Here is a 15479-nt window from a genome sequence, read left to right as displayed (position 1 = left end):
TTGCAACCCCTATTATATATTTGCAACTAATCTTGTACAAAATGTGGCATGTAAGATCTCTATGAAAAGTTTATGATTTGCTGGTTAGGATTATGCTATCTGTATCATTTTTTTATTTCAAGTTATGAATATTGGTGCTATACCTGGATTTCAAAGGTTAGTGCCCATGAAGTAGTTAGCCAGCACATCTTGGAGGGACTACTCAAATTGAGGGAAAGGACATTTAATTCACAATGGACCATGGGAAACCCTCATCTACACTGAGTGGACTGTCTTATAAACGTGCTGTCTGGAATATAAGTAATGGCTTCCTGCAATGACTGAGCAAATTGGGCACGAACATGTGACTTGCTCATGTGACTCCATGGTCACTGTCTGGTCAGCTGTGATTCTCCACTAGCTGTACAGAGGTTTTTGTTTGAAACAATTGGCTTCCCTCCCAATGGCAGAGGAAATAAATGGCTCTGGAAACCCCTCCATTTTGCCTTTTATCCCGCTCCAGCCTCTGGACTATACTAATGGGAGCATTCTAACCAATGGACTGAGGTCCTTTCAATAATTTGGAAGCAACCAAAGATTTATTAAGCCAGTAGTTTATTCCATCATTGTTACAAGCCTGAATCAAGAACTTTGCAATTATTATATGTATTTGATTCCTTTAACCAATTTTAACTCTCATCTTTTTCTTTCCTTCTTTCTTTTGTTCTATGACTAAACATTTAGATTTTTAGATACTAAAGCAGGGGTTCTGAAACTGGGGGTTGGGACCCCTCAGGGGGTTGCAAGGTTATTGTATGGGGGTCGCGAGCTGTCAGCCTCCACACCAAATCCTTCTTTGCCTCTAGCATTTATAATGGTGTTAAATATATAAAAAGTGTTTTTAATTTATAAGGCGGGGTTGCATTCAGAGGCTTGCTATGTGAAAGGGGTCACCAGCACAAAAGTTTGAGAATCACTGTACTAAAGGATTGGCATCAGTGTGATTTTTGGGTAAGATCTAAGTTATATATTGACCTGGGTGTGTGGCTGGTCCTTTGGGATCAGGAGAACTTTTCATTTGCTTAGACTGGTTGTGAAGAACCACTCATCTCTGAATCCAGTGTTTTTGGTGGTGATATAAGGACTGGAATGCCCATGGAAACTGCATTTATGACTTCTTGTTAGCCAGTGTGGTGAAACGGGAGTTTACTTTTGTGGCTGGTTTGGTATATCTTATGAAAGAATAACCACCGGTTTTGGATTGTGTTTGCCCTATTTCTCAGCAGTTTGTCCTGAATTTGGCATCCTCAGTTATGACCCACTGAGACAAGCTTACAAACACACAACATTTTGCACTGTCTTCACCAGATTATGCTTAGTGTGTGAGAGTTTCTGGCAACACAGCATAGGGGTATGGCTGCAGGCTATTCAAGTAAAAACTAATTTTAGGGGAACAAATATATTCCATCTGACTTTCACTTACCTGTTTTCAAGTCCCAGGCAGGCGCACTTACACAGAATCACCATGTGAAAAGTAGCTGCTTTCTTAACCTTGCTATCACAGCCCTTTCCATTCCCTTTTTATACTGGATTTGACATACATAATGGGGCGTGGTATTCATAAGGACACCCTCCTGAAAAGTTATATCTTCTAAAACTAACTTCTTTACTCAGAGGTTAAAAGTGGCTGAAATTGACACACACACAAAAGCACTACACGCAATTTGTCTTTCTCCAACAACAAAAATGGAGAGGCTTATTTCAGTGAAAATTAATAGGGTCTTGGGCTAAGACCTTGTAATAATAAATTCAGTTTGGCAATAAGTGTTTTTTATGACAAGTTAATAAGCCTTACAAAATGAAAGATTTATAATGTAAGCTTCTATGCGCCTCTGAGATTGTCTGTACAGGAGTTAAATCTGGCTTTGTAAGCAGATCAGAAGTCTGGCTACAGACCTGTGACACAAAGCCAAGGGATATATTCTGATGTAACATGTGTGAACAAAGTGACTTTGACTAATGAATAAAACTTTGATACAAGATCAGGGAATCCATTTTATTTAAATTTATATCTTCTGACAAGTAAAAAAATATTAATTTCACTCATAAAATGGCTGAAAGAGTTAGCATTTGTTTTTCTTTAGAGATGGGCTGGACCTAACCCCACAGATGTGAGCACTTCCATACTTTGCAGCTCACACCAGTCCCTTTGTCTTACACCATAAGACAAAGCAGCTTGCTTCACCTGTGGGCTAGGGATAGAAGCATTCAGCCAGTTGAGAACTATCACTGAAGGGGCCCGGAAGGCTTGTCTTCATGTACAGCGCTACAGCGGCGCAATTGCACCAGTGCAGCTGCACAGCTGTAATGCTTTAGTGAAGATGCTCCTACACCGACGGGAGAGTTAATTCACCTCCCCAAAAGGCAGCAGTTATGTTGATGGGAGAAACTCTCCCATTGACATAGCACTGTTTGCATTGGGAGGAGGGGCTAGGTCAGTGTAACTATGTCTCTCAGGCGGGTGTATTTTTGACCTGGCCTGAGTCCTTCAGAAGGGACACACTGATGCAAGGATCTCCCACATGACTCATGATACCAGGACTCATGCTGAGTTCTTTCCACCAAAGATGGAGGTTGCAAATTAATGAAAGAGCAGGATAGATCTTTGAGCAACAATTAGATCTGGGGTAGGACTTCAGTGGGTTCAAGTGCATAACTCAGATCCATTCCTCAAATAACCCAAAGTTTTGGTCTAGGGTTTTGATTCAAGCCTACACTTACCAGAATAACCACTTGGAATGATACCTGAAAGAAATTTACGATATCTGCAGCTGTCTAAACTGCCCGACCAGGGAGTTAAGTCTTTTAGAGTAATATTCAGGGCCGCCCAGAGGGGGGGGGGGCAAGAGGGGCAATTTCCCCAGGCCCCGAGCCCCACAGGGGCCCCCACCAGAGTTTTTCGGGGCCCCTGGAGCGGGGTCCCTCACTCGCTCCGGGGGGCCCGGAAAACTCTTGCGGGGCCGGGCGCAGGAGCTTCTTCTGCTCCCGGTCTTCGCCGGCGGGGGGTCCTTCCACTCCCGGGCGGAAGGACTCCCCGCTGGCGAATTACCCCGAAGACTGAGCGGGACCCGCCGCCGAGTTCAGCTCGGTCTTCGGCAGTAATTCAGCGGCGGGGGGCCCTTCCCTTCTGGGACCCACCGCCAAAGTGCCCCGAAGACCCACGGCGGGGCCCCCCTCCGCCGAATTACTGCCGAAGACCGGGCTGCACTTCAGCGGCGGGTCCGGTTTCGGCGGTAATTCGGCAGCGGGGGGCCCCGCCGCGGGTCTTCGGGGCACTTGGTCGGCGGGTCCCGGAACGGAAGGGCCCCCCCGCCGCCGAAGACCCCGGGCGCCCGGAATCCTCTGGGCGGCCCTGGTAATATTTACATCTATATACTTTTTAAAAGCTTAAATACTAATAAACCTTATGGAAAAAGGCATACCGAATTTAATACACAATAACTTTTCTATGTAATTTGTAAACTAGTTTATAGAACTCTATGGCAGGATTATATAATTTACTAGAGAATTATAAATCATAGAACTATAAAATTCTTCATTAAATTCTCTATATTCTCTCTTTCCCCCCCTTTTTCATTAAACAATAATTTCTGCAGTACCCTATTGTTTTACACCTTACTAAATTCTATAGAGCTTTTCTGTAAGGGGAGGCAGTTGTTCCTTTATGAATAATGGAATCACTGAAGAAAATGCAAACTGGAAAAGGAAATGTGTATGTTGTTAGTTTGGATCTACAGGGTTTACCCTTAAAATGTTGGCACTTTCCATTAGAAATGTCAAATGAGCAGAGGTCTGTGAAGTAGATCTAGACGTTCAACTTCTAATCAGACCTGGTTGGGAATTTTCTGTTGGAATGATTCTTTGATGTCAAAAGCTATTTTCACAAAATCAAAATTTTCATCAGGAAATTGACAAGAGCATTCCAGGCTGGCTACTGGAGGCTGAGTGCCCTGGCTGTCCCTTTCCTCTCTGCCCTGGTCTCGCTGCCTCTCCCACCACAAGGCTTGTGAGGAGGTGAAAAGGCTCAGCATCCCAGCTCTCTGCCTGCCCCATAGTCAGCTGCCTCTCTGGCAGCTCTGCTGCAGGAAAGGCCAGGAGACTGACAGCTGGGGCATTTGGCCTCCATTAGCCCACCTGGAAGGCACAATTTGCTTTTTGCCTGCAAGCTGGGGGAAAAAGGTCTCTTTTGGATGTTCCAAAATTGATTTTTTTTTAAATTTCTGTCCCATGAAAAAATTCAAGACTTTTACTTTTTGCCCCAAAGTGGGATGATTTTTTTTTTCTTTTGAAACCTTGAAATTTTCTGTGGGATAGAAATTCTGCTTTTCAGTCAGCTCTAGGGCTGTCTTTGATGATGAACTATATGGCTGTCAGTATGATGCCACATGATGGAAATTGTTTTTTCAGTTTGCCTTTTTAAAAACCTAGAAAATTACAAACTACAAACTACATTGAAGGAATGGTAAGGTTGCAAATACAGGCACTCAGAGATTAGAAAATGGAAGAATTTCCGTTGCCTTTAGAACCTTGATTAGGCCTGCTCGTGTATATGCATTATGATGCAATCTTTAATTACATGATCAACTACTGTTCTTTCCACAAGACCTGCCACATTCAGCGCACAGAAAGGATGGTACTTGGGGAGTTAAATGGGGTTCTATAGTCAATGAGGGGGTTGTGCGGTTCCTACAGACTTAATTTGTTAAAAGATGTTGGAATGTGTATAATGAATGAGGTGGGGGACTTATGGTCACAACAGATGAATCATAGAATCATAGAATCATAGAATTCAAGATCAGAAGGGAACATTATGATCATCTAGTCTGACCTCCTGCAAGATGCAGGCCACATAAGCTGATCCACCCACTCCTTAGCAAGTGAACCCTGCCCCATGCTTCGGAGGAAGGCGAAAAACCTCCAGGGCCATAGCCAATCTTCCCTGGAGGAAAATTCCTTCCCGACCCCAAATATGGCGGTCAGCTGAACCCCGAGCATGCGGGCAAGACTCTCCAGCCAAACCCTCTGGAAAAGGTTACATCATACCAGGCACATAATTGACCTATTGACTAAGCCCGTTATCCTATCATACCATCCCCTCCATAAACTTATCTAGCTTAATCTTAAAGTCGTGGAGGTCCTTCGCCCCCACTGTTTCCCTCGGTAGACTGTTCCAGTATTGCACTCCCCTGATGGTTAGAAACCTTCGTCTAATTTCAAGCCTGAATTTCCTGACTGACAGTTTATATCCATTCGTCCTCGTGTCCACATTAGCACTGAGCTGAAATAATTCTTCTCCTTCCTGGTATTTATCCCTCTGATATATTTAAAGAGTGTAATCATATCTCCTCTCATCCTTCTTTTGGTTAAGGAAAACAAACCGAGCTCCTCAAGTCTCCTTTCATACGAAAGGCCTTCCATTCCTCGGATCATTCTAGTGGCCCTTCTTTGTACCTGTTCTAGTTTGAATTCATCCTTCTTAAACATGGGAGACCAAAACTGCACACAATACTCCAAATGAGGTCTCACCAGCGCCTTATATAACGGGACTAGCACCTCCTTATCCCTACTAGAAATACCTCGCCTAATGCAACCCAAGACCGCATTAGCTTTTTAACGGCCACATCACATTGCCTACTCATAGTCATCTTGCGATCAACCAGGACTCCTAGGTCCTTCTCCTCCTCCGTTACTTCCAACTGGTGCGTCCCCAGCTTATAACTAAAGTTCTTGTTAGACATCCCTAAATGCATAACCTTACACTTCTCACTATTGAATTTCATCCTGTTACTAATACTCCAGTTTACAAGGTCATCTAAATCTCCCTGGAGAATATCCCGATCCTCTTCCGAATTGACAATACCCCCCAACTTGGTGTCATCCGCAAACTTTATCAGCCCACTCCTACTCTTGGTTCCCAGGTCAGCAATAAATAGATTGAATAAAATCGGACCCAAAACCGAGCCTTGAGGAACTCCACTGGTAAAACCCCTCCAACCGGACAGTTCCCCTTCAATACTACCCTCTGCAGTCTCCTTTAACCAGCTCCTTATCCACCTCTGGATTTTCACTTCGATCCCCATCTTTTCCAATTTAACCAGTAATTCTTCATGCGGTACCGTATCAAACGCCTTACTGAAATCCAGATATATGAGATCCACCGCATTTCCCTTGTCTAAAAAATCTGTTACTCTCTCAAAGAAGGAGATCAAGTTGGTTTGGCACGATCTACCTTTCGTAAATCCATGCTGTAATCTATCCCAGTTGCCATCGGCCTCATGCTCCGGAACCACTCTCTCTTTTAAGATTTTTTCCATGACTTTGCATACTACAGATGTTAGACTAACAGGCCTATAATTCCCCGGGTCACTTTTTTTCCCCTTCTTGAATATAGGAACTACATTAGCTAATCTCCAGTCAGTCGGTACAATCCCCGAATTTAGGGATTTATTAAAGATTATCGCTAACGGGCTAGCAATATCCCTCGCCAATTCCCTTAATATTCTAGGATGAAGATTATCCGGGCCCCCCGATTTACTTCCGTTAAGCTGTTCCAGTTTGGCTTCTACCTCAGCTACCGTAATGTCTACCCCCATATCTTCATTCCCATCGGTCCCTCTATCACTATTCCTTAGCCCTTCATTAGCCTCATTAAAGACCGAGGCAAAGTATTCGTTCAGATATTGTGCCATTCCAAGATTATCCCTAATCTCCACTCCATTTAAAGTTTTAAGCGGTCCCACTTCTTCTTTCTTGGTTTTCTTCCTATTTATATGGCTAAAAAACCGTTTGCTATTGGTTTTAATCCCCTTCGCTAGATCCATCTCCACTCGTCGCTTTGCCTTTCTCACAGCTTCCCTGCACCCTCTGACCTCAATAAGGTAGGTTTCCTTGCTGATCCCTCCCATTTTCCACTCCTGGTACGCTTTCTGCTTTTTCTTAATGACCCCTCTAAGACGCTTGCTCATCCAGCTCGGTCTAAAACTGCTACCTACGAGCCGTTTCCCCCTTCTCGGGATACATGCCTCTGACAACTCCTGCAACTTCAACTTGAAGTAACCCCAGGCGTCATCTGCCCTTAGATCCCTAAATATGTTAGCCCAGTCCACTTCCCTAACTAGTCGCCTTAATTTAGTACAATTAGCCATTTTGACTGCCTACTACCTAGTCTCAGATGCACTATTGATTATCCTCCCATTTATTTGGAAACGAATTAGCTCATGATCACTCGAGCCAAGGTTGTCCCCTACAACAATGTCCTCAACAAGGTCCTCGTTACTCACCAAAATCAAATCTAAAATGGCATCCCCCCTCGTCGGTTCAGCAACCACTTGATGAAGGAATTCATTAGCTATCACGTCTAGGAAAAGCTGAGCCCTATTATTATTACTAGCATTTGTTTCCCAATCTATATCTGGGAAGTTAAAGTCCCCCATGATCAAGCAGTTCCTATTAGTGTTTACCTCCTTAAAAACATTAAAGAGCTCCCTATCCATCTCTAAGCTAGATCCCGGCGGTCTATAGCACACCCCAATCACTATCCCGGATGAGGCTCTGGTAGTTTTCTTCCCCAATGTGACCATTGCCCAAACAGACTCTGTATTGTCCATTGCAGCACTAGTTATCTCATTACATTTTACCTCATTATTGATATACAGTGCTACTCCCCCACCTTTACCTTTGCATCGGTCTTTCCTAAACAGCACATACCCTTCCATACCTGTACTCCAGTCATGGCTACCGTTCCACCATGTTTCTGTTATTCCTACGATATCCGGTTTCAATTCCCGGACCAGGAGCTCCAGTTCCTCCATTTTGTTACCTAAGCTTCTCGCATTGGTGAACAAACATCCTAATTTTTCCTGTTGGGCTCCTCTCACTCTTTTCACCCAACTCGGTAGGGACACAGTACTTCCAGTATGACTTGTAGATCTAGAATCTGTCCCCCCACTCTTCCTTACACGTAACTGCCCCCCTCTGGCTATATCTGTTATTTTGTTGTCCTCACTCCCAATGTGAAAATTTGGCGTGGAGAGCACTAGGACCTCTCCCGACTGCTCTGGACAATTGGATACTATCCCTGCCTTTGCCAGAGTTCCTACTTATTACATACCATTGACAGTGGTGCGGAGGAGCAGTGTTGACCACCCTGCTGCCTGCTCAGCTTTGGCCCTGCTAGCTCTTTGTTGTGACAAGAGGGCAGTGGGGCCAAAACTGAGTGAGCGATATTGTTAGTGACCTGATGCCTGGGGGGATCACAGCATCATTCAGGCTTGGCCTCCCTGAGGAGAGCTGTCTGATTTTACTGTCCCTATTGTCTCTCAATGAAGAGTCATGAATGCTGAAGTACAATCAGAGCGGTTTCTCTTGTGCGTAGTGTAGTGGGCTGCAGCTGTACCATTTGGATTAATGGTACCTCTGTGCATCTCCCCTATTGCCCTACTATTTCCTTGTTGTTTTTGCTAGTCTCCTTAGTCTCATTTTAACCCAAATTGCTTCTTTTTAATTAGATGCATGCCTGTAGCTCAGAGAGGGAGCAAAGTTAAGCAATTGTTTTCCCTTCCTTGAAGTGTGTTTGATTCTTTTTTTGCAAAGCTAATGTGCAATTAAACGTTAACAGGGAACCTTAATATTAGCCCAGTTTTAATTTAATACAAGAGTTCAAGATAGCAATTGACTGCTGGCATGCTTTCTAATGCACTGAGAGTGGGCAGGGTGCACTTAAATAGGAAAACACTTTGTGGCTGCTACTTCACATTAGAGCCTAGAGCACTATAAGGGATGTAGCTTGCAGATTAATACCAACTTGGTAGTACCAGCTGATCAGACTGAGGGACCAACAAGCTACAAGGTGCACCTGAGTTTATTTTAAACCTGGGACCATATTTCTGTATCTAATCTGTAGAAACACAACATGCTTCCTTTTTGTGATACAGATATAGAATCATAGAATCATAGAATCTCAGGGTTGGAAGGGACCTCAGGAAGTCATCTAGTCCAACCCCCTGCTCAAAGCAGGACCAAACCCAACTAAATCATCCCAGCCAGGGCTTTATCAAGCCTGACCTTATAAACCTCTAAGGAAGGAGATTCCAGCACCTCCCTAGGTAACCCATTCCAGTTCTTTACCACCCTACTAGTGAAAAAGTTTTTCCTAATGTCCAACCTAAACCTCCCCCTCTGCAACTTGAGACCATTACTCCTTGTTCTGTCATCTTCTACCACTGAGAACAGTCTAGATCCATCCTCTTTGGAACCCCCTTTCAGGTAGTTGAAAGCAGCTATCAAATCCCCCCTCATTCTTCTCTTCTGCAGGCTAAACAATCTCAGTTCCCTCAGCCTCTCCTCATAAGTCATGTGCTCCAGCCCCCTAATCATTTTTGTTGCCCTCCGCTGGACTCTCTCCAATTTATCCACATCCTTCTTGTAGCGTGGGGCCCAAAACTGGACACAATACTCCAAATGAGGCCTCACCAGTGCTGAATAGAGGGGAATGATCACGTCCCTTGATCTGCTGGAAATGCCCCTACTTATACAACCCAAAATGCCATTAACCTTCTTGGCAACAAGGGCACACTGTTGACTCATATTCAGCTTTTCGTCCACCGTAACCCCTAGGTCCTTTTCTGCAGAACTGCTGCTCAGCCATTCGGTCCCTAGTCTGTAGCAGTGCATGGAATTCTTCCGTCCTAAGTGCAGGACTCTGCACTTGTCCTTGTTGAACCTCATCATATTTCCTTTGGCCCAATCCTCTAATTTGTCTAGGTCCCTCTGTATCCTATCCCTACCCTCCAGAGTATCAACCACTCCTCCCAGTTTAGTGTCATCTGCAAACTTGCTAAGGGTGCAGTCCACACCATCCTCCAGATCGTTAATGAAGATATTGAACAAAACCGGCCCCAGCACCGACCCTTGGGGCACTCCACTTGATACCGGCTGCCAACTAGACATGGAACCATTGATCACTACCCGTTGAGCCCGACCATCTAGCCAGTTTTCTATCCACCTTACCGTCCATTCATCCAGCTCATACTTCTTTAACTTGCTGGCAAGAATACTATGGGAGACTGTATCAAAAGCTTTGCTAAAGTCAAGAAATAGCACATCCACTGCTTTCCCCTCATCCACAGAGCTGGTTATCTCATCATAGAAGGCAATTAGGTTAGTCAGGCATGACTTGCCCTTGGTGAATCCATGCTGACTGTTCCTGATCACTTTCCCCTCCTTTAAGTGGTTCAGAATTAATTCCTTGAGGACCTGTTCCATGATTTTTCCAGGGACTGAGGTGAGACTGACTGGCCTGTAGTTCCCTGGATCTTCCTTCTTCCCTTTTTTAAAGATGGGCACTACATTAGCTATTTTCCAGTCATCCGGGACCTCCCCCGATTGCCATGATTTTTCAAAGATAATGGCCAATGGCTCTGCAATCTCATCGGCCAACTCCTTTTGCACCCTTGGATGCAGTGCATCCGGCCCCATGGACTTGTGCTCGTCCAGCTTTTCTAAATAGTCCCGAACTACTTCTTTCTCCACAGAGAGCTGGTCACCTCCTCCCCATACCATGCTGCAGAGTGCAGCTGTCTGGGAGCTGACCTTGTCTGTGAAGACAGAGGCAAAAAAAGCATTGAGTACACTAGCTTTCTCCACATCCTCTGTCACTAGGTTCCCTCCCTCATTCAGCACGGGGCCCACACTTTCCTTGACTTTCTTCTTGTTGCTAACAAACCTGAAGAAACCTTTCTTGTTACTCCTAACATCTCCGGCTAGCTGCAACTCCAAGTGTGATTTGGCCTTCCTAATTTCAATCCTGCATGCCTGAGCAATACTTTTATACTCCTCCCTGGTTATTTGTCCAATCTTCCACTTCTTGTAAGCTGTTCTTTTGTGTTTAAGACAAGCAAGGATTTCACTGTTAAGCCAAGCTGGTCACCTGCCATATTTACTTTTCTTCCTACACATCGGGATGGTTTGTTCCTGCAACCTCAATAAGGATTCTTTAAAATACAGCCAGCTTTCCTCAACTCCTTTCCCCATCATGTTATTCTCCCAGGGGACCTTGCCCATCAGTTCCCTGAGGGAGTCGAAGTCTGCTTTTCTGAAGTCCAGGGTCTCTGTTCTACTGCTCTCTTTTCTTCCTTGGGTCAGGATCCTGAACTCGACCAATTTATGGTCACTACCTGCCAGGTTCCCATCCACTATTGCTTCCTCTACTATTTCTTCCCTGTTTGTGAGCAGCAGGTCAAGAAGAGCTTTTCCCCTAGTTGGTTCCTCCAGCACTTGCACCAGGAAATTGTCCCCTACACTTTCCAGAAACTTCCTGGAAATGTACTTTCCTGAACAAATGGAAACTGTTTAGCCTACAGTAGATACCATTAAAATGCTGACATTTGCCATTAGAATGTAATTGACATTATGGTGGCATCGTAAGTATTTCCAGCGTGTTAAAGGTATTTGCAGCACATGGGGGAAATACTGATAATACTGTGGAAAATGCACAGGAAATGTGTCCTTATCCACCTGCAGTGGATGGCTCACAGAGCGTAACATCCTGCTACTGCTGTCAGTTACTCCATTAGTTCAAGTGGCAGAGGTCAGTGGTCACAGATCCTTTTGCCCCTTTCTTTCAAGTCTGACCCCTTCTATGCCTAGTATTTCCAGCTGGACCTCATCCCACTTCCAATCCCGGCTTCCTTGGGCTCCTCATCCCTGCCCCCTTCTCCATGTTACTTACCTCACTACCACCCCAGGCCCTGTTGCTCCAGCCTGCTCACATGTGGTTCCTTCTCTCTTGCTGCCTGGGCAGAACAGGAGGCATTGAAAGCATAGGGGAGAGCAAGTCTCCCTGCTCTCAGTTCTAGCACCCAGAGCCACAGCAGCCTCCAATTAACAGGTGGAACAATTGCAGAGAAGTCCTCTTCTGCCCCTCCAGCTCCAAGATGGAGCACACTCATTTGTTCAGAGGTGATGGCGCATATACAGCCCAGTGAGCATGGTGGAGGAGAGTGGGGATGGAGCTTGTTTAGTGAAGGTGAAATTAGAGAATTTAGTTGTCAAACTCTCAGGCTCTACTGAGCATGTGTAAACAGAATTTCAGAGGCTCATAACTTGGCCAAATTTGTGTGGATCATCACCCCTTGTAAAAAGGCATATCCCTGACAATATGATGACCCTACTGCCAAATTTCAAATCCCAGCTTCAAAACCTGAGGTCACACTAGAGCTTCTCAATGAAACAATGGCAAGGACTATTTACCAAGGGCAAAATAACAGATTCCCTGCTAGCCTCATTCTGACAAACAGATGAGCAATTCTGACTGAAATAAAATCAGCCCTAGGCTAACACCTGGCATGGACCATTTCAGCTCCAGTGGTTAAAATTAGGCAAAGTTATAAGTAACTGAAAAAAGGGCCTTACACTAGGAACCTTTACTATCAGGATTGTGACCTGCATGCCTCTGATGAATTTGTAGAGCACTGGTATATGGCATCAGATATAAGATGTGGCATGATCCTAATAGGACAATATTGCTTTCCAGTCTTAGGGAGTGTAGCCAATTGGTTCTATTTCTTGCAGGTGAGGCATCTATAGGGACGAATAGGGCTCAATGGCTAGCATGGATCTAGTGCTACCATAGAAAATCTTAAAGGAAGCCTGTCAGGAAGGTGGGGGCTTGATGTATACACAGATCCAATCATAAGGCTTTTCATATATATATATATCTGTTTTGTGTGTACTGCACCTTAAACTATGGGGTGGAGAGGGAGTGTTACAAGTCAGTCAAGGTACCTGTTACAGAGTAACTTACAACTGGTCTCTCCCCCATCTGGAAATTTATCATTTTGTTTTCTTTGTTGATTTTCTTAATTTGGAAGGAAAGTCACTCAGACTGAAATTGCAAATTTTTATTATTGTTTTATGAGAACAGAAGTGGGAAGAGGAGGAAGAGAACTATATGCCATTAATTATACCACCTAATCAGCTCTCTTTTGCACTTTAATTTTTCAAAATTACTACTCCATTTGTTGAAGCATTAGGTAAAAAGCAGGACATCTGAGCACTTGAATCACTTTTGTGATCAGGTACATCAACGCTTTTCCCCTGCACATATTCACATCAACTGTGTTGCTGAAGTGATAAACTACAAGGCACTAAGGCAAGAGGAACATTAGCAAATATTAAAAGTCTAGGGCTCAGTGCCTTTGGGAAGAGTTAACTCCAAACTCACTTTGCCACTGAGCAGTGGTTAAATATAGCCTGCATATGGTCCTAAACAGCTGGGATTTTACATTTATGCACAACATGGCCTCAGTGTTGCCATGGTTACAAACTCTTCCTTTGGATGATTTCTATTTGTTTGTGAGTGCGCGCACATGCGTACTCATCTCCCCCCCCACACGCACTCACAGTTGCAAAATCCAAGTGTCCCTTCTCTCTATTGCTCTCTCCCCTCCCCACCAAAAAGAGATGGTGCTGCACATTCTACAAGAACACTGAATTTCAAGTATTAGGGAAGAAGGATAAAGTGGAGACTTCAAAAGCCATCTGGAGAGAAAGGAGATGAGTCCATGAGTTGTTTTATAGATTATCTCAGGATGTTTGAAGTTCCAAGTGGGAAGTTATTTGGATCAACGAGAAAGGTAGGGGGAAGGGGGAGACAGGGCACAGTAAATATGCTCTCAGGAAATTTTCCCAACAATTTTTCCCTGGTTGTCCTGGCACTGGTGATTTTTAAATTAGGCCATTTTGCATTCATGAGAACCAGAGGGCAGTAGGGCACAGCAGTTGCTGTGCAATAGTTTGAATAATGCCTAGAAATAATTAAACAAAGCCATGTCCTCCTAATTATTCTCAGTGTGTAATCCGGTTCTCTTCGTCTTGCTGTCTAAAAGCACCTGGGGTTCCTTCATTCAAGCAGAGAAAAGCATGAAGGCAGCAGTCACCATTCCATTTCTCTCTCTCTCTCTCTCTCTCTCTCTCTCTCATTCATTGGTTCACCGAACAGAAGGATACCCTTGTGTAGCAACAAAGGAGGTGAGCTGCCATGAACTATGTAAGGGTATAAAGCACAAATCTCTAACAAGTTTGTAGCAATAAACCAATATTAACCTGGGCAACAAGTCAACTTTCTCATGCAATATTTGCTTTGCAGGGAACACAGATACAGCAATGAGGCACCATAATGGAAGAGGCAGAGTGAGGGCGGGGCCGGACCGGAGCGGAAGGGGCAGAGAAGGGGCGGGGCATTGGGGCAAATCAGGGGTGGAGCATCCACCCAGAAAAATGAAAATCAGCACCTGTGGATAAAGATAAGGATGAGCTTTCAACCTTACTTATGTATTTCCTAGCTTTTGTAGTGTTTTGATTCTTCTCATTTGTGATGCTACATTAATACCAATCTTATGCCCGAAATACATCTGTATCCAAATCCTGTATCTCCTACCGACGTACACTGTGGACCAAATTCTCTGCTGACATAGCTCTATGGATTTTAACAGAGTTACGCCAGGAGAGAATTTGGAAGTGTGTCTCTTCCTTTATGCAGTAGAGCACACACAGAAAATAGATATGCATTAATTTATATACTGTTCCATATAAGTAAGTGTAAAATATGATGGAACCTCATGTGAATATACAGTATAATTGTAGAGTGTAACTATTTATTCAGGACAATAATATTAACTGTTACAACAATATATATTCATTTCCCATAACACTTCAATTTGATACAATTATTTTTAAGTGACTTCAATATAGCATGCCAAGAGTCCAATCTGTCCAGCTTCCCAGACTATTGCACAGACACACAGGTGCTTATCTTCTTAGGCACCTTTAAATAAATGAGCAGGCAGTTTTAATTCCTATCTACCATGGAGTAGTGATGGCATTTCAAATGGCTAGATAGCTAATCCATCTCTTTAGGATAAGCAGGACACATTTAGTAAGTAATTGCAGCTCTTTTGGCATGAGCTGTTCCCAGTTGATTGCCCATAGATCTTTCTCTTACTCTCACAGTAAGGCTCAGTACAACTATTCTGTAGTCTATATCCCTTTTCCCTGATGGCTAACAATGTTTCTTTGTACATGGGAATAAAGTAGATAATATTTTTGCCACTGACCTCTATTAGTGAATGAATAGGGATGTCTTTTCCCCCAGGACTTGATATTTTGCATTTGCATAGCATAGTTCATGTGGGCGTGTTTTACAAACACTAATTAGGCCACAATCTATTTCAGGTAGATTACTATCATCATCCCCCTTGTACAGATGGGAAACTGAGGCACACAAGGTTCAAGTCACTTCTTTGAAATCCCACTGCAAGGCTGTGGCTGAACTGGGAATAGAAATCAGGAATCTTAACTTGGTCTTCTACTCCAACAGACTACTCTCTCACTCTAAAAGGCAGTGACTCAATTTTGTCTCTGGAAGGTTGTATGAAAACATA

At 43.9% G+C, this 15479-nt stretch overlaps 1 long non-coding RNA gene across 2 annotated transcripts; it reads left to right on the top strand.

The window, feature by feature from the left end:
* The first annotated feature begins 4626 nt into the window (after positions 1–4626).
* On the top strand, positions 4627–14248 carry LOC120403040. Of its 2 annotated transcripts, XR_005597436.1 has the most exons (4): positions 4627–4672; positions 13499–13673; positions 14039–14067; positions 14186–14248. It is a non-coding gene; the product is annotated as an uncharacterized LOC120403040 (long non-coding RNA). The 2 variants fall into 2 exon arrangements; XR_005597437.1 differs by lacking the exon at positions 14039–14067 and having other exon boundaries at positions 14186–14245.
* Positions 14249–15479: the final 1231 nt, after the last annotated feature.

This window comes from Mauremys reevesii, linkage group 4, assembly GCF_016161935.1.
Source record: "Mauremys reevesii isolate NIE-2019 linkage group 4, ASM1616193v1, whole genome shotgun sequence".
Taxonomy (NCBI): domain Eukaryota; kingdom Metazoa; phylum Chordata; order Testudines; family Geoemydidae; genus Mauremys; species Mauremys reevesii.
This window is presented reverse-complemented; position numbering and strand designations above follow the sequence as displayed.